Source organism: Camellia sinensis, chromosome 11 (genome assembly GCF_055761805.1).
Source record: "Camellia sinensis isolate YWXY chromosome 11, ASM5576180v1, whole genome shotgun sequence".
Lineage (NCBI taxonomy): Eukaryota > Viridiplantae > Streptophyta > Magnoliopsida > Ericales > Theaceae > Camellia > Camellia sinensis.
In genome coordinates, this window is record NC_138971.1 from 11,598,098 (window position 1) to 11,618,419 (window position 20,322).

Sequence of the window (20,322 nt, forward strand, 5' to 3'; positions counted from 1 at the left end):
AACTCCTTTCTCTCTCTATATATTTTTTGATTCTTGTATCAAGTTTACTTATTTTTTTTATTGTTTTTGATTCCTATATCAAAGTAATGCTTTTTATCCAATTACATTATAAAAATGTTTTATTGCTTTTGATGCTCTGTTTTTTTTTTTTTTTTTTTTTTTTCATTTGGTGCTCTGTTTTCTTTATTGCATTTGGTGCTCTGTTTGATTTTATTTTTTTTTGGTATTAATTGTTCTTTATGAAAGTGCTTTTTATTCAATGATAATAACATGTTAGTGTTATATATAATTTTTGTTGAACCTAATTTGTGAATCAACTTTTTTAAGTTAATAAAAAATTTAGTTTATTGGATTTTTTGCCTAATTTCATCCATGCCATTTACGTTTAAGAGATTTTTATCTGATAAATTAATTTTTTGCATTGTAGGGGTTGTATATATCAAAAATGGCTGATGCACAATGTGGGAAGGATGATACACAATTTGGACCTATACTTGGTATGGAATTTGAATCTGAGCAATTTGCATATGATTTTTATAATTCTTATAGAGGAAGAGTTGGATTTAGTATTAGAAGAAAATATGCTCACAAAAGTAAGACAGGTGAAATTACTTCAAGGGCATTTGTTTGTTCTAAGGAGGGACATAGAAAAGCTGATAAAAGAGATTACATTGTGAAGAATGCAAGGGCTGAGACAAGGACTGGTTGTGGTACTTCAATGAACATTAAATTAAATAGGAAAACTGGGAAGTATAATGTTACCAACTTCGTAGAAATGCACAACCATCCCCTTGTAGTAAGTGAATGTGCTCATATGCTTCCTTCTCAACAAAAAATTTCCACCTCTTAATCTATTGAAATTGATTTGGCTAATGACTCTGGGATATCTCTTAGGTCGTCATATGAGTTAATGGGTAGAGAGGAAGGAGAAAGGGAATGTGTTGGGTTTTTGAAACAAGTCCTAAAGAATTATTTGAGAACAAAAAGACAGAAAATGTTGGCATTCGGAGAAGCAGAGAGCATATTAAAATATTTTCAAGATCAAACGGTAGAAAATCCTTCATTCTTCTATGCCATGCAGTTGGATAGTGAGGAGCAAATAACAAATATTTTTTGGGCAGATGATAATTGTCTACAGTCAGTTTGGGGATGTTGTGACATTTGACAAAACATACAAAATTAATAAAGAGAGTCGACCATTTGCTATTTTCATTGGCTTCAATAACCACCGAGAGACCATTATTTTTGGAGCTGCATTAATGTATGATGAAATGGCAGATTCGTTCATATGGTTGTTTCACACTTTTTTAGAGGCAATGTCAAATAAGCATCCAAAAACTTTCTTCACAGATCAGGATGGGCAATGGCTAAGGCCATTTCGTGTGTGATGCCTAACACATATCATAGACTATGCACACGGCATATGATGCAAAATGCTTTGAAACATATGAGAAGCATTTTTACTGGTCTTGGTGAGGTAAGAGGTGCATTGGGAAAGTTTATATATAATTATGAAGAGGAAAATGAATTTCTTACAGCTTGGAATGCTCTGTTAGATGAGTATAATGTTCATCATAATACTTGGTTGCAAAGCATTTTTCAATTGAGGCAAAAATGGGCAAGAGCATATGTTAGATGGGCATGGTCAGCGGGGATGAAGACCACATAATGAAAGTTTGAATGCTAATTTGAAAGAGTACTTGAGATCGAATTACAATTTGGTACAATTTTTTGTACACTTTGAAAGGGTCTTAATGTGAAGCAGTATAAGAAACGTGAAGCTGAGTATGCGTTATCATACAAGTTGCCCAAGATAAAAGTTGCAGTTGCAATGTTGATTCAAGCAGGAGGTATTTACACAAAGAATATATTTGAAGACTTTCAAGCTCAATATGAGGCGGCACCTGACTTATGCATAACAAATCGTGTTGAAGAGGATGATTGTTTGTGTAAGATAAATTGATAGAGAGAGATACAGAGAGAATGGATTATGTATATTGATTTATGTATTGAATGTTGTTGATGGATGTTACAAAGGTTCAGTTGAACTCCTCTATATAGGAGAGGAGCCGAAAGTTGCAATAATAAAATAAAGTAAAAGGAAAAGAAATATACCCTACTAACAGCTGATATACATTAACATAGAATAATATACTAACAGCCCCCCTCAAACTCAAGGAGGATAGGTACTAACCAACTTGAGTTTGGAGAGAGTAACAAAACAGAAAAATAAGCTGACAAATAAAATTAAAAAATGGGATAGGAGACACTGTATGGTTATGTCAGACCGTTGTAGAAGACACGGTATGGTCGTGTCGGACCGTTGTAGCAGACAGTTTACGGGGTCATGTCGGACCGTTGTAGCAGACACTGTGTGGTCGTGTCAGACCGATGTAGAAGACAGTTTACGGGGTCATGTCGGACCGTTGTAGTAGGACAGTTTACGGGGTCATGTCGGACCGTTGTAGAAGACAGTTTACGGGGTCATGTCGGACCGATGTAGCAGTTGACCGGAATCAATGTCGGGACAGTTTATGGGGTCATGTCGGACCGTTGTAGCAGACACTGTGTGGTCGTGTCAGACCGATGTAGAAGACAGTTTATGGGGTCATGCCGGACCGGTGTAGAAGACAGTTTATGGGGTCATGTCGGACCGTTGTAGCAGACACTGTGTGGTCGTGTCAGACCGATGTAGAAGACAGTTTATGGGGTCATGTCGGACCGATGTAGCAGACAGTTTATGGGGTCATGTCGGACCGTTGTAAAAGCTTGTGGTGGTGCACCAAGGAGGCGACTTAGGGAGTGCGCCATGGGGTGGCTTGAGTGGTTCCCATGGTGTGTAACCATGCTCACCATGATACATGTATAACCCCCCCTCAAACTCAAATAGGTGTGAAGATAGAAACCTATTTGAGGTTGAAACAAAGGGATTGATAAAGCTGGCCGGTGTAGAAGACACTGCATGAGTGTGTATATAGGCTGCCCAAAAGATATACATGGATGTAGATATCGAGCCCTCAAAAGTCGTGCCCTCAAAAGGTGTGCCCGCACCCTCAAAAGGCGTGCCATCAAAAGGCGTGCCCAAATGCATCAAAAGGCGTGCCATGAAAAGGCGTGCCAGGTTGTCGGCGAGCGCCGAGCGGCGCAAAATGCGCGTGTCTGCCTTGGCTATATAACCAAGACGAAGGCTGAGGCTGAGGCAGAAGCAAAAAAACCTGCGAAATCCTCTGTAAAACTCTTCGTTGTGCTGAGAGAGAGAGGCTGTAACACCGTTGTGCTGAGAGAGAGAGTCTGTAACACTCTGTTGCGAGAGAAAATGGCTTCTTCGTCCCGCCCTCTGCTTACTCTCTTTCCCGACCTCAACGAGTCCACAAGAGAGATAACTGGTGCGGTGTCCCGTGAACCTCAACCAAACACCACTGGGTTTGCTCCGTTGAACTTTCCGATGCAGTCGGTGGAGCAAAAAATGGCAGTGCAAACGGATGTGGAGGCGAATCAGTATACTTTGAAGGCATGTGTGGAGTCCATGACGGCGGTCACAAACTTGTCGCACCGGCTGCAGAGTAGGACAAATGAGGTGCAGCAATTAAACTCTCAGCTGGCTCTGCTCCAACGCATGTATAAGGATGCGCGAGCAAAGATAAGCGTGCTAAGGGCAGAAAACAAGGAGCTGAAGCGGAAGGCCACCGTGATGTTCCGATTTGGAGGGCCGCCATATGCTGCAGTGGAGGAGCAGGGAGTAGTGATCGTGCCCAGTGGAGTGGGAAACACGGAGGCAACACCGGCAAGGACCGCCCAGGACGGAGGCAAGAAGAAAAGGCCGGCGGCAGAGTAGAGAAAAAATCCCACCTGTGAATGTGGTGGTTTGTTTGTATTTTATTTTATTTTATTGTATTTTTTTTTTTTTGTTATTATTTTTTTATTTTTTTTTTTTTATGTGGAAACATGGGTGATCGGGGTGAGCCCGACATGAATAAAATGAGTGAGTTTGGTGTGCAGATCTTCCTCTGCGTCGTGTTTTTTTGTTTTTTGTTGTTTTTGTGTGTTTGTTTGTTTTTTTTTTTTTTTTTTTTAATAATAATAAAAAAAAATGTAATGAAAAATGAATTGAAAAGGGCGGGCTCACTGTCCGTGGAAAAGGGTTTGAAATAAAGAAATAAAAGAGGGAAGGGAGTGCTGGGGTGGGTGGGTGGGAGTGCTGGGGTGGGTGGGTGGGAAAGTATGGAAAAGTGGTTTAAATAAAGAAATAAAAGAGGGAAGGGAGTGCTGGTGTGGGGTGTTGGGAAAGTATGGAAAAGTGGTTTAAATAAAGAAATAAAAGAGGGAAGTGAGTGCTAGTGTAGGGTGGTGGGAAAGTATTTGAGTGCAGAGTGGAAAATTCATAACAAAATTAAAGAAATGTAATATGCTTGTAGGCTGCGTTCTGCTTTTCTTTTTCTTTTTTTTCTTTTTTTTTTTTTTTTAAGAAAAAGTGTTGTTCTCTCTCTCTCAGCACCGAGAGAGATGAAATCACGTGGGTAGCGTTTCTTTTCTGGAATTCAATAACACACACACACAGAGGTTGGAGAGTGGACATGAGTTCTGTCAATCGTGCTTGGTTGAACAACTAGAATCTGCAATTAAAAGCCGTGATGGGTTCCCCCTTGGTTGTGCCCGTGAGATGTGTGGTGAGCACATCTTGCTCATGGATTTGAGGTTTCTGTTATCTTGTGAAAAGTTGGAAGAACTCTGCAGGGCTTCTCTGGGGGCATTTATGGCATCTAGTGGTGGTAAATACAAGTTGGGCCCATCTCCCGACTGCCCTTCAGTTTACAGGGTAGCGGAACCGGGGGCGACTTGTTGGCCGTTTGCATGTGAGGCGTGCTAGGCGGAAACATGTACTGGTTGTCACTTGGAGTATCACCCGTTCATTTGAAGTGCAAGCAAGCCCACCACCTGTGCTCCATGGACAGAAGATGTGGGCAAAGGGCGTATTGTAGCAGAGTCTACTTCACCGGTTGGCAATGGCACCGCCGGGTTACTGTTTATAAATGGTATGCCATCTCCTTTGTCTGGGCTCGCTGCCGGGAGTATTGCGGTCGGAGCCGGGCTTGGCGACATCGATTCCCGAGGCTGGAATGGCCATGGGTATGCTGGAGATGATGATACGATGCCGACTGAACTCGGTGATGGGTTGACTGGGTGAGTCAAGGACAGCGACTCGAAGGAGTTGGGCGTGAAGATGGTGGACTCGAAGAAACTTCAAGGTATGTGTAGAAAATTCTAGCGGATTAGATTGAGGTCCGGCGGGCGGCCAAGGCGAGGTTGCCGCCCGCCGGGGAAGCGAAAAATACTAAGTTCTTAACCTTGCTCTGATACCATGTAAGATAAATTGATAGAGAGAGATACAGAGAGAATGAATTATGTATATTGATTTATGTATTGAATGTTGTTGATGGATGTTACAAAGGTTCAGTTGAACTCCTCTATATAGGAGAGGAGCCGAAAGTTGCAATAATAAAATAAAGTAAAAGGAAAAGAAATATACCCTACTAACAGCTGATATACATTAACATAGAATAATATACTAACAGTTTGGTTTATACTATGAGAGCATATCGGCAGTCTAGAATGCGTCAAGTGATAAGGGACAAAGATGGTAATGTGTCATGTTCTTGTAGTTTGTTTGAAATGAAAGGTATCTTGTGCAGTCATATGATTAAAATGCTTAAAGATGAAATGACCATAATGGAAATTCCAAGCCAATACAATCTAAAAAGGTGGAGAAAACTAGCTAGAGCTCAGGTCATTCAAGATTTCAAAGGACGTGACATTCAAGCTGACCCTAAGTTGGAACAAAGTAGAAGACATAAGACATTATGCTCCCTTTTCAATAAGATATCGTGTAGGGCCTCCGAATTGGAAGAAACCTATTAATTGTCCATTGAGTAAGGGAAAAATTTGCTTCAACTTGTTGAAAGCAAGTTACAGTTACTGTTATTGATTAAACACTTGATATGAATGATGACAGCTCTAAAATGTTTATGAATGAGGGCAGCGAAAATTTCATTCAAGCGAAGGGGCTGAAGAAAAAGATTGACTCCCAATGTGGAAGGCAACGGATTAAAAGTAGTTAGGAAAAGTCATTGGAAGCATCAAGAAAGAAAAGAACATCTGTTGAGGTATTACTTAATTTTTTAATTAATTTTGGCCACAACAAGAAAGAAAAGAAAAGTAGTTATTACTTAATTTTTTGTTCTTTTCTTCACATTATTTACTTTATTTAAGTTCATTTCATATAAATTCTCTTTTTTTTAGGATGTACAAGTACCTCCAAACATGCCCTCACATGTAGTGACACCATATGGTCAAGTACCCAATTCAATGCCTTGGTTATGGAATGGAGAGCCTCAATTCACTAGCTTCCAAGCCTTACGTCAAGGAACTAATGTGCTATACCAATCACAATGCTCAAATATCACACATTGTAGTCAGGCATATAATATGAATTATGATGGATATTCTTGATTTATATATTTTTTAACTTGTTCTAATTTTTTTTTTTTTTTTTTTTCTCTTTCAAAGGTTGACAATCTAAACATTGGTCAGAAGACCCATACACCTTCAAATCCTTCAAATTCAAAACATCTTAATGGTGTGTTTGGTTGGAGGATTTGGGGAGGGATTTGGAAAGGGAAAGGGAAAAGGTGTGTGAAACTATGTGAAATTTAGGTATGTTTTATTCATATTTCACCTACTTTTTCCATTTCCCTTTCCAAATCCCTCCTCAAATCCCTCAACCAAACACAACATAAGAGACAAGTGAAAGATTGTTGTTGATGACCAACTATTGATGCTGTGATCTTTTGTTTTTGAACTTTGTTGTTGGTGAACCTTTAGTTTTTGAACTTTGTTTAATTGATGTCAAAGCTGTCCCCGTACGGTTATTGGGAAGTTCATTGGTGGTGGTAAACATTTATTTGGAGACAAGTGAACTCTGTTTTTTTGAACTTTTGTCCAGCCAAATTTATTGGAAGTTTAGAGACGTTGCAATGGTCTAAAATGAAGTTGGTTTGTAGATTTTTCCATTGCTTTATAGCTTTCCTAGAGTTCAAGGCTCAGCATCTTCTGTGTTAATTACTAATTTGTTGGTTGATATTTTGTTATATGCATTGTAGGTCCAAGGGTTGACTATGTTTTATCTTGTCTTTGATAAAAGAAATTATCTTGTAACTCCAATGCAATCTGAAACAAAATCATTTTATTCTTGGTAAGGACTAGGCAGTGACACCAATTCAATTTGCGTCCTTAGCAAGCAGCTGCTGCTGCATCATTGTTGAAGGGCATGTTTCTCAAAATATATTTAAAAAAAAAAAATCGAACACACACACACATATTCATCCATATATATATATATATATATATAATTGGTGCCCCAAAGTCATGATACAAAATAAATCTTTTGTTCATTCATCAAAATAAATTCACCAATGTCATTACAATGTTGAATGTTGCACTACCATTACATTCTGTTAATCTCCATTACAGTACTTTCAAAATAAATAGAAAGTTCACATTTTGTCATTCAAAGGTTTACATTTTTGCCCACAAAGCTAGTAGATTCATAAACAGGGAAACAACCAAAGCAAACACCAACCACTCAGCTTTGCACAATACTTCTCTACTACTTCTAGCCCTGCAACTTTGATCCTTGCTTGCAATCCACTTGTTCATCTAGTATGCTCCCCCAGTTTTTGAAACTTTGACCTTCACTAACACATGACAAAATAAGCATATTTTGCACCAAAAAGGATCAAAATCTATGTGAAAGTCCTACAGAAAAGTTAATATTTAAAGACCAAACATTCACGACCATCAACAACCAATAAATTAGGCAACAAATCCAATAAATTACTTTTTTTTCTTATACTAACTTGAGAAGGCAGATTCACAAATCAGGTTAAATTTTTTTATAATAACACTAACAAGTTATTTATCTTTCAATAAAATGCACTTTGATACATGAATAAAAAACATAAAAATAAAAAATAAAATAAAAAACCAGAGCCCCAAATGCAATAAAAAATAAAAAAACCAGAGCCCCAATTGCAATAACATTTTTTACAATATAATTGGACAAAAAACCATTAGTCTGATACAGTTAAAAAAAACAATAAAAAAAAAAGAAAAATGAGTGGTAGCTTGAAATCACTGTGGCCCGAATGGCTCGACAACCCAAAACGATCATTTTGGGCTGTCTTTTTTTTTTTTTTTTTTTTTCTCTTTTTCTTCTTTATTTCTTTCATTTTCATTCTTTCCCTTTCATTCTTTCGAACACAGAGACAGAGAAGGAAGAGGAGAGGAGGGAGAGAGAGAGAGAGAGAGAGAGAGAAGAGAAGAGGAAGAGAGAAGAGAAGGAAGATCGGTGATGGCGGTCGGTGATCTGAAGCTGTTGGTCGGTGATCTGAAGCTGTTGAAGATGATGATGATGTTGAAGATGATGAAGATGATGATGATGATGTTCAAAATCTGAAGCTGTTCAAAAAAATTTGATTAGGATGATGGCGGTGCAAAAAATTATGTTATATATATTTATTTATTTTTTACTTGTTCTGAATCTAAAAAAAATAAATAAAAAAAAGTTGTTGATGATGATGAATCCGAAAAAAAATTGTTCTGTTCTGTATATTTTTTTTGTCGAACCAACAAGAAGAAAAAATTTTATTTATTTGCAGAACAAAATTTTGTTGTTGATCTGCAAACCAGATTTTTTTTTTTTTTTTTTTTTTTGAGGTTGATCTAGATGTTGATAAACACAACTCTAGACGGAGGAGTTGAACCAGACATCCACGTCTAGAGATGTTGATCTGGATGTTGATCTTCAGATCAAAGACCAAATTGTTCATCTTTTTCTTCTCTTTTATTTATTTCTTCATTGATGTTGATCTGGATGTTGATCTTCATTGATGTTGATCTGGATGTTCATCTTCTTCTCTAGACCAAATTATGCAGATCAACATCTAGAAATAATTTATTTCTTCTTCAGAAAAAACACGAAAAAAAAGGGACACCAAAACGACGTCGTTTTGATGCCGAGTCAAATTCGAGCCTCCGAATTTCGAGCTACGAATCGAAACTGAAAAAAAAAACACTAAATTTAATACAAGAATAAAAAACAATCTATATAATAAAGCGCTATATAACAAAGCAGAATGATTTTTGAAAATGTATAAAATGTATCATTGATTTCAAAGGCTCAGATCATTCTAAAAATCATTCTAAAAATATCAATGGCTCAGATGATGAAACACTCTCTACTCTCTCTCTCCCACGTCTGCCCAAACACCTCTCTTCAACTCCCTTTCTACACGTTCTCTCTTCAACTCCATCTATGGTGGATCTCTCTCATCACCCACAATCTTCATCAAGGTGTTGTAGTACAGTGAAATTGTAGTAGATGCCGCCGCTCACCACCACCGCCGCCGCCGATCAACATCAGTCTACTGCCATCAACAAACAGCAAAAACCCAATTCAGCATCAACACCCACCCTCCCTTCGAGCTCGCACTCGCAAGGTTTGATTTTTGCCTCTCTCATTCTCTCTCTATTTTCGTTTTTGTGGCTGTGCCTGTTTTCGTGTTTCCCTTGCTGCAATTCCCCTTCTCTCTCAGTGGATTTCAGGTTTTGATTTTTGCCCTAATGACAGTGAGTCTTCGCTCTCACCCTAATTTCTATTTTCTTTCTCTTTTGTAGATCAGTTCAGTTTAGTGTGGATTTCTCTTGCGTAGAATCTATAGTTATTACTTCTTTCTTGATTGCATTCCAGTAGACCAATTTTTATTTTTACAAGATTCAATTGAAATTTTATATGAACTGGTTTGTCTATATGGTTGCAAGTTTTGATTTCCGCCTCTCAATGTGTTCATACACTCAATGGTGTTCGTACAGTCAATGTGTGTCAACATATCATCTGATATGAACTGGTTTGTCTAAAATATCGGTACCCAATTTCTGGTTCACTGTAATAGTGTTGTTAAGTAAAAGTATACATCTTCATTGTCCTAAACCAATCTGTTGGTATAGGTAATTTCCTGACTGCTTAATTACCCAGAAAAAATTTCCTAACTGCCAATATTTGTGCTCAGTACCTTTGCAATTATCATCATTGAGTGTATGAACTGTTTTGAGGAAGATGGTTGTGGTTCACAGCATCTTTTATGCCTAATTGTGGTTTACAGCATCTTTTGTGGTTTACATTGTGTTCTCTCCTCTGTTATTTTGTTTAATGCAGTTGGATTCCCAAATTTTGTGTTTGTGTGCTCTAATCCAATATTTCTCTTGCACCAGGTTTATGCAAAAGCCTATATAAACTGCCTCTGCAATTCAAAACAGGTAATTTGAACACTGCTAACCCCTGTTAACCAGTGTTCTAAGTAATTTAGTTAATTACTTAGAACACTGCTAACCCCTGTTAATCAGGTAATTTGATTTCTCTTTCTTTCCCTTTCTCTGTATTTGTTCCAGCCACAACCACATCATCACTGTACCGCTGTTCAATCAACACGACCACCAGGTTTCTCTCCATTTTGCCATTTCTCCGTTTCTCTCTGAGTATTGAGTATGAACACGTTCTCTTCAGCAATAGCTATGTTTACATAAATGTTTGCATGTTAATGTTCAAGTTTGCTGACTTCTTTCAAGTACATTTTCATGATATTCTGATTTGCATGTTAGGGTTCGCTTTCTTTGTTCAATTTCATGATTTGGGGTTGGAATTGGATTGTTTTACTATGAAATTTTTGAGGGTTTAGTTGAAGTGCTGGCAAAATTGAGGGTTTTTTAGTGGAATCAATGCTCTGTTTCTATAAACAACTTGTTTTATCGGTTACTAAATTTTCTGAATTTGGAGTTTATTTGGGTTACTAATAAATTGGTGTAAATTTCATGTCTTCATTTAGGAATTTTTTTTCCTTTCTGTGAATTTACTCCCTACTCTTTGAGAAGGAAAAATAAAAAATAAAAAATAAAAAAAATTGATTGATTTTAATTCATTTTAGACCATAACTTCAGAGAAGCAACTGATCAAGTAAAATTGGAAGCTTGGAAGCTATCTTCTATGATCAAGCAATCCTTATTCTCACCTTCACTGTATACTTTTTGCCAATGGGAGAGAAATATGGTGGTGTTTCATTGACATCTGTGAGTCCTTGATATGGTTATATAAACTGTTTATTGAGTCCCTCTCCTCTGTTATTGAGTCCCTTCGAACTCGCAGAATTTTTTTGAACAAAATTATGAGCAGAATTTTTTTGATGATTATTTTTTTTTGTCAGATACATTGTGTACTCTCATCTGTTATTGAGTTTATTTATTCCTTTATTTATTGTGTTTGTGTGCTCTGATTTTTGTTCCATTGTGAATAGCATTTAGATAGCCAAATTTTGTTTAATGCAGTTAGATTCCCAAATTTTGTGTTTGTGTGCTCTCATCCAATACTTCTCTTGCACTAGGTTTTTGCAAAAGCCTAAATAAACTGCCTTTAAATGTGTTCATACACTCAATGGTGCTCATACACTCAATGTGTGTCAACATATCATCTGATATGAACTGGTTTGTCTAAAATGTCATCTGATATGGTTGTAAGGTTCGATTTATGTCTCTCAATATGTTTATACACTTAATGGTGTTCGCACACTCAATGTGTGTCAACATATCATCTGAAATGAACTAGTTTGTCTAAAATATCGGTACCCAATTTCTGTCACTGCAATAGTGTTGTTGAGTAAAATTATACATCTTCGTTGTCCTAAACCAATCTGGTTGCATAGGTAATTTATTTTTATTTTTTTTGCAGCTGCTGTGCTCAGGGAAGAGGTCGCAATCCACCTTATGAATTTAGATTCAGTTTTGGAACTAAACTTTGACAATATTATATGTTATGTTATGTGATGTTGTGTGTGTGTGTCTTTGCCCAGGAATCTATGATGTTATGTGATGTTGTGTGTGTCTTTAACAGTATGTGATGGTTTCGATGGCTTCTACTAGGAATCAATTTTTTTTTTTTTTTTAAATCTAAATCTTGTTTTTTCGTTGTGGCAATGGGTTGGCTGCTTTCTATGAGCAAATTAAATGGATTCAAATGATTGGTTTCATATTTTGCTTGTGGGTGGATTTGAATAGTTTGAGTTATTTGATTATTTTATTTATTTATTTTGCAATTGTTATTCTTAGCATTTCAGTGCACCATGTTAACTCATTAAAGGTACCATAATTCTTTAATAGGATGCTTGGCTTCCATCGGGAATTAAATTGATCAATTTGATTTTAGTTTACGATTTTTTTTTAAATTTAATACTGTTATTTGTAAGTTACTGAAATAAATTTATTCATTTCTAATATTGTTAAATTTACTCATTTCTTATAGCAGGTTTGTTTATGTAATGTTGATTGAATTTTTTTCCCTTCAATTTCTTTATGGATAACTGAAAGAGGAGTGCAGAGAAGTTGGGCATAATTGTTTGTGTTTCTTTATGGTTTTGATTTCGTTTATATGAATATGAAATAGGTTACTATGAGATTACATAAGTCTTTTTCAATGAAATGAGTTTCTATGAATGGGTGATTTCTATTTGTTTTTTGGCTCTAAGATGAGATAGGTCTTTTTCTATGAATGGATCTTTCATGTTCAAAAATTGTCACTCAGTATGGAAGGTTGAAACAGTGATTGTGCTTAATTGCTATTTACTACCTTCAGCTTGGTTTGCTTCTTCATATGTTCATAAAAATGATTTTTCATGCTTTTTGGCACTCACATTTGTGGATTGAAATGTCACATTTGTTTGGTTACTAATTGATAGTTGTAAAGAGCATGCATTTGTCTATTCTCTCTCAAATTGGCCTCTCTATAAAACATTTATATTCAAATTGGTGAATCAAATGGTGGGAGTTGGATCTTATTTTTAATAACAAACAATGGGCAATTTTTAGGGGGTTGATTTTGGATAATGGAGCTTGCTTACTTATATTTTCTATTCTTCCTTTTGTTTCAGGTACATATGCCTTGGCTTGAAGGAGTGTTTGATTAGCTCATAAAAAGTTGTTGTGACTTTGTTTGCTGCAATGGTTGATTAGGTAATTGGTCTGCCTTCCATTGATGGATTTGTTAATAATTTATTACTTATCTATTGTTCGACTTGGCTTCATTTTACATGTTGTGAAAATTAAGTATCTTAAATTTTTATTAGATAAGCTTCATTTACATGTTGGCTATCTTCTGGATTATTAGCTAGGTTCAGAACCAAGAAGAGCAAGTACTTGATTTTTTTATGGTGATAATTTGGGTCTTCTATTTTAATTTTTGAATTTCATACAATTTTGATGATAATCATTATGATAATTTTTACTATAATTTTAAAAATTAGCATTGTTTAGAATGCCTTTATGTTTGATTTTACTTTGTTATGATTAGACTTGAAAAATTCAGGTTATAAAATGATTAGAAGTGTTGTGTGGGTCTATTGGTGAATGTTTCAAGAAATGGAGAGTAATGACACAATGGCCCATCAAACAAGTGAGCCTTTTTTTTTCTTCACAATTTTATATCTTTGTTTAGGGAACTAGAAGTTTATTTGCTGAGTTTCTTTTTATTGTAATTTTTCTTCTTGATATAGGTGATTTTGGGGGTGGAAGAGAAATTTAGATCAGGCTGATTCAGTAGAATAACTTTGTCTATTACTTTTTCCACAGCCTATAACTCTACCAGTGCTTATAATCAATTAAAATTTTCATTTTAAAACTTAGACACTGAAGGCACAATTGTATATTCATTTTAAAATAAATGTGACAAACAAATATGATTATAATAAATTAAAATTTTGATTGGATAGGTTAGAGTCAATTTTGTTTTTCTTCTTCCCTTTACCCCTGTCACTCTTAACATATTTTAGTTTCGTTGGGTGAAAACCATCTGTTATTTTGTACAAGAGCTGAGCCTATTCTTTCCTTTCTTTTCTTTCTTTCTTTTCTTTCATTCTTTCTTCTTCTTCTTCTTCTTCTCCTCTCATTTTTTATTTTACTTTCAGAGTGAGGATTGTAACTTGTGATTAAAAAAAATTATACTTTCAGCTTTGCCAGTTATTTTGTAAGACTCTAAACAATGCTAAGATTGGCTCAATGATGTCTAGAAAGAATTTGTAAAAGAAAAACAGTAAAGAGGTCTAGATTAACAAAAGTCAGTTTTAAGCCAATTGACTATTTCTTTTCTTCTTCAAATATTTGGTTTTGGAACTAAATTAATTCAGTAGACCATCTACGTTATTAGTTAGTCATCCTGGAGTAATGAGTGATGGCATAAACTTACTTTATGTTTGAAGTAGTTTAAACCTACTTTATACTTTTAATTGGACGATTATGCATAATGGTACCTCATAAGTGAAGAAGAAGGTGGCTTCACTTTCAACCCTTAATTTTGGTGAAGTGCCCTCTTAAATGTTGTGGGCAAATTCTTGGTGATTGATTTGGAGTATACACCATGTTATCAATTACCTAGAAAGCATACAAACCAACTAATCCCTTTTTCCTTTTCTTTTTTTTAGTAGGCATGTCAGTTGATTGGTTTGAGGCAAAGGTGGTGTTGGGTATGAAGTGAGGAAAAGCCGTGAATTTCATGTAATGATTTTTTGAAATGGTTTAGATTTTAGAAACCCATTTTCATGTAATGATTTTTTTAAATGGGTTAGATTTAAATGTGTTTTTGAATGGTTTTGATTCCAAAAATATTAAAATGATAAATGAACCAGCACAATTATTAAAATGGGTTGCTGAATGGGTTTCTAAAATCAATTTTCATGTACTGATTTTCGGAAACTTATCTTTATTTAGTTTAATTTAGTTCCCCTATGTAACTATTCTATTTATGTCATTTGGAGTGTTAATTATGTTTTTCTGATTCTCTTTTTAACTGTTCCATTTCTCTACTTAGTTATGTTTAATTCAATTTCATTCTCTCTTTCGTTTTTTAGTTGTGGTAAGTATCTTTTTATAAGTATTTGGTTGTAATCTCTGTTTAAAAAAATAGTACAGTTAATTTTATTTAATGAACTTTGGGTTTAATTTTAGTTAGATTTGCCCATTAACATTGATTTCAAGTTTGATTCTTTTTTTTGTTGCCTACTAATTGTTATACATAATGCTTCAACTAGAAAATGAGTTATGCATTATCACAGAGATGGAAACTCAAAGGAGCATGATCATCTAAAAATGAATACTTCACACAACGTAAGCTTTAATTGTTTAAAAATTTAATTTTGTTTGGTTTTTCGTTTGAAGATTTAATTTTGTTTGGCTTTATAGCCTTCAAAAATTCTTCTTCCTTATAATAAGACTCTCTTAGCCTTAATAAAGAAAATTGTTCGCTCCCCTTACAAAATCTGAGTTTAATTCTATTTGGAAGTCTGTATGATATATCGGCATTCTCAATTGGTATATCTATACTATTATTTGCTTTTCTATTCATTTGTTTACTTTAGTAATGCATACATGTGTCTATTCTCACTTCGCCATTGAATGACATAATTCAATTGACCATAATAGTTATGTTCAATTCTTTTTGATTCATAGCTATTGATTTTCCTGTTTCACATGTATTTTGATGCGATTTTTCATGTTACAGTTTCTTTTGATGCAATTATTCTTCATTACAATTTCTTTCGATTTCTCATATGCATTTTGATGTGATTTTTCATAGCTATTGGTTTTTTGAAGCGAATTTAAGCATGTGATTTTGTTGCTGGTCGTTGATCCATATTAGAAACATTAGGTTACGTTGCTTCTACCGGTGTGTTGTTGGTTGGCTCTCTCTCATGTTTAATTATTATTTATATATATATATATATTTTTTTTTTTGGGGGGGGGGGAGGTTAGCTAGGATGATTCTTTTGTACTAAAATGTTCATTGACCTTTATTTGAAGGCATTGAAACCTGATAAAGTGAAAGTGTTATTAGTTATGATACTAATTCAATAACATTCTTTTAGTGAAGGTTATTCCATTCTAACTTGCTATAGTGTATAGATGTGTCATTTTGACGTGAATAAAAATCTAAACTTTGCTATTTGGACTTTTAAGTTTAGCAAATATTTCTAGATTCTTTGCTTATGCTACATTCAAACATAGAATTCATTTTTTGAACTTTAATTTTGAAATTTGCTATTTGAAATTTATAAATGCTTTCGCTAATTCAATGTGTAGAAACAATTTCAGTTTCTTATATGTGAAGTTTTAAATTGGAGTGATATTACCATTTTGAATTGATTTATTACCATGGAGTTTCGTAGCACGTGATACCAAAAAAATTGTTGGCAGTGCCTTCAGGCACGGGTTATCCCTAGTGTGTATATATATATATATATATATGTAGAGAGAGAGAGAGAGAGAGAGAGAAGAGTTAATTTTGTTTAAGAATAAATAGCAAAAAAAACACAAACAGAGCACCAAATAAAATATAAAAAAAAAAAGAGCAACAAAAGCAATAAAACATTTTTATAATGTAATTGGATAAAAAACGGTACTTTGATATTGGAATAAAAAACAATAAAAAAAAAATCAGTAAACTTGATACAAGAATCAAAAAATATATATATAGAAAAAGGAGTTAATTTTGTTTCAAAATAAGCAATAGTATATATGTATATATATATATATATAGAGAGAGAGAGAGAGAGAGAGAGGAGTTAATTTTGTTTAAGAATAAACAACAACAAAAAAAAAACAGAGTACCAAATGAAATTAAAAAAACAAAGCATCAAAAGCAATAAAACATTTCTATAATTTAATTGGATAAAAAGCATTACCATAGAATGACTTACTTGAGTTGTGGGATATATAGAAAACAGAGCATCAAACATATTTCATCAAACATATATAGAAAACAAAGCATTACCCACAACTCAGGCAATCTTGATAAAAGCATTACCATAGCATTACCAAAAAATATATATATATAAAAAGGAGTTAATTTTGTTTCAAAACAAACAATAGTACATATATATATATATATATATTTAGAGAGAGAGAGAGAGTTGATATTGTAAATAAACACAACACCTTCAAGCAAATCAACACAACATCTCTTCAAAGGATATATATAGAGAAAAAGTTGATAACGTACCACAATGGAGTGTCCCTTCCGCCGGTTTGAACGTTCTTTTTGCTGGTGTTGCTGCTGATGTTTGAAGGGTTCTTTCCGTCGATGCTGCTGCTGGTCTATGCACACCGGCAGTTGTCGCTGCTGCTGCTGCTGCTTTATGCACGCCGGCTGTTTTCCAAGTTGATAATGTATCGATCTTATTCTAGGGTATTCTTGGTCCCATTTTTTTTAATTTTTTTGGACTGAAATTGAAAGAGAGATGGAACGTCATTCAGTGTGTTTGGTTTGAGTTTTCTAGATTAAGTTTTTTGAAAACTGACTTTTTTGATTTCGTGTTTTTTTATTTTTAGTGAATATTTTTTAAATTTTAAACATTTTTTTTTACTTTTTTAGATGCACCTTACTTAGATGTATCTAAAAAGTAAAAAAATTGTGAAAAAGTGCTTTAAAAAATTAATAAATACATAAAAATACAAAAAATGTACTAAATTCTTGTATTTTTTTTTATATATTTTTGGTATTTAGTGAATTTTTAAAAGATTTTTTTTACAATTTTTTTCCTTTTTAGGTGTATTTATGTTAAGTGTGTCTAAAAAGTAAAAAAATTGCTTAAAATATTAAAAAAATTCAGTAAAAACAAAAAAATACGAAAAATAAGAAAGTAGAATTTTTTGAAAAGTGTTTTTTGAAAAGTGGAAACAAGCAAGGTAATTGTTGTTTGCCCAGGTAAAAGAAAAAGAAAAAAAGAAAAAAATTTCACTCCGTTTGTTGTAGTCAAAACGATGTTGTTTTTCGGAAAACGGTACCGTTTCAATATGTTCTCACCATCTGCACTATGTGGCTCATTTCAGTCCATTAGATCAACTCTTCGCCGTGTGTCTTCATCTGGTACAAAGTGCCGGACACTGCTGGAAGAAACTATGACTGGAGAGGATCCTAGTCCCCTTATCTCTCTCTTCCCCCCACTCTCTCTCTTTCCTGTGCCTTCCACACAGACCCCGTTGCCTCCACCCCGCTACAGAGTATAGTGCCTCGAAGTTTGCCACCGGAACCCTAACCGCCAACGAGTTCTGCACCACAACTCCCTTGTCTCTCTCTCTCTCTCTCTCTCTCTCTCTCTCTCACAGATCGTTATTCTCTCTCTCCTAGAGCACCTCAGTAGCCACCGATCTTCGGCGTCCGCCGTATCATCGCCAGATCTTGCCTCTGTATCTCCAAATAGAGAAACGAATTTAGCAGCTGATTCAGTTGTTTTGTGATTGAAAATTCGCGAGAAATGAAGGCAGAGGAAGGAAAAAAGAAACGGCCTTATCACCATCAACAACAACAACCACCGACTCAAAAACCCTAGTTTCAGCAACCAAACCCAATCAGCAGCCGACACGTCACCAGAATCCTCTCCTAACAGTAGAAGAAGAATGAGACAGATTGCTGGTTTAAGACAGCTATTTCATATAAAATTTTTGCAACATGTTTGTGAGATTGGCAATAACTCAAGATGTAGATAGATTGCTATTAGGGTTGTTTGGGATGACCTAAATAAGTGTACTCTTTATCTTTTTACGAAAAGATATGCAGAAAAGTAGAGAGGTGATGTGATGGAAAAAAGATAAAAAGATGGATTATTTTGGGTATGCCAAACTTGGCCTGACTTTTGAGTGTTCTTGTGTATTTGTCGTGATTATTGCTTTTATTGTGATTATTGATATTTGTTATTTGTTTTGGACAATGATTCATCATTTGAAAAAGTTGATTCATTCGTCTACAGAAGGATTTTTAATTAATTTAGTTATTTTTTGATGAGTAACATTGGGGAAGGATTAATGTTGAATTATTCTATCTGATTTTAAAGAATAAATGGCTCCTTGAATTATTCCATCTGTGCTTTTGTTTGTGTGAATTGATTTGGAATGATGGAGATTTGGTGATGTTGTTTTCAGATAACGCTAGCACAGCTCAAGGACAAGGCTGTGCAGGCCGCCAAGCTCGAGTTCTTCCCAGCTCTCTATCTCTCTCTTCTCTATTTGTCAGCTTTCATAAACAACACACAATAACAAGCTTTGCTTTGCTTCTCCATCATTGTCTCACAACTTTTCAATCTCCTCTGGTTTTGATTCATCTCAAAATCTATATATTTGTGCCCCTATACTCTATCGAAGTTCTCTATCTCGCTACTCATGACTTTGCATTAGAGAAGATCAAATTTTTTTGTGCATAGATTGAGCTTTGAAGCTTTGATGTATAACTGTAGGTTTTTATGAATCGAATTCAATCTGATTATATTTTGATTTAACTTTGTAGCTTGAAGGATTTGACAAGTAACAATGTTTTTGAAGGAACGAAGCGAAATCTATTCTAGGGATTCTGGAGCTGAGTTGACTTGCGATCTCTTGCATTTTTTGAGTGTATGTGTATGTGATATAGGCCGGGCCTGGGCTCAGGATTTGAACTATATGGAGTCAGCTAAGGAGCGACAGGGTTAGATCGAAGACGACGCCAAAACGAACAGTCCATTTTTGCAGAAGTTCAAGTTCTAGATCTGTGTTTGTTTTGTGGATGTATATCTGTCAGTGGATAGATCTATAGATCTGTGTTTGTTGAATTCGAATAGATATTTGTACATATATAGGGAAAAACATGTAAATTTTGTTCTTTTGTTCATCAGATGATATGAGGACATCAAAAATTTGCACAAATAAAATTTGGACAGATAGAGAATTTGCATAGAAAAATTTGAACATATAGAAAATTTACATAGAAAAAAAAAATTGAATAGATAGACAAAAAAATTTGAATAGATAAATATAAATTTGAATAAATAGTCAATGAGAAGTCAAACATATAAAAAAAAATCGAAGGGTAAAGTTGAAAATAAAATATTTTACAAAGTGTGAATCACTCACTAAAAAAAAAAATACTAAACCTAATGGCTTTGACAATTGCTAGAGTGAATTTTTTACTAATTTTTTCTAAAAAATTTCTCTAAAAAATTTGTACAAAATTTTTTAAAAAAAAATTATTGAATACAATAAAATATGAAAATATATTGATTTTTTATTTTTTTTTTTTGTATTTAGTGATTTTTTTTAAAAATTTTGTACATATAAAAATAAAAAATATTTAAATGGGTTAAAAATATTAAAAAATATGGGTTACAAACATTTAATTTAAAAATATAAAAAATATTAAAAAATATT

At 34.4% G+C, this 20,322-nt stretch overlaps 1 long non-coding RNA gene across 47 annotated transcripts; it reads left to right on the forward strand.

Moving 5' to 3' along the window:
* Positions 1 to 9,257: 9,257 nt before the first annotated feature.
* Positions 9,258 to 19,832, forward strand: LOC145801854 (uncharacterized). Of its 47 annotated transcripts, none has more exons than XR_014343524.1 (8): positions 9,260 to 9,554; positions 10,327 to 10,371; positions 10,504 to 10,552; positions 11,834 to 11,883; positions 13,029 to 13,110; positions 13,448 to 13,549; positions 15,180 to 17,391; positions 17,833 to 19,832. It is a non-coding gene; the product is annotated as an uncharacterized LOC145801854 (long non-coding RNA). The 47 variants fall into 47 exon arrangements; XR_014343522.1 differs by having other exon boundaries at positions 13,463 to 13,549; XR_014343525.1 differs by having other exon boundaries at positions 13,463 to 13,549; positions 15,180 to 15,255; positions 19,066 to 19,832.
* Positions 19,833 to 20,322: the final 490 nt, after the last annotated feature.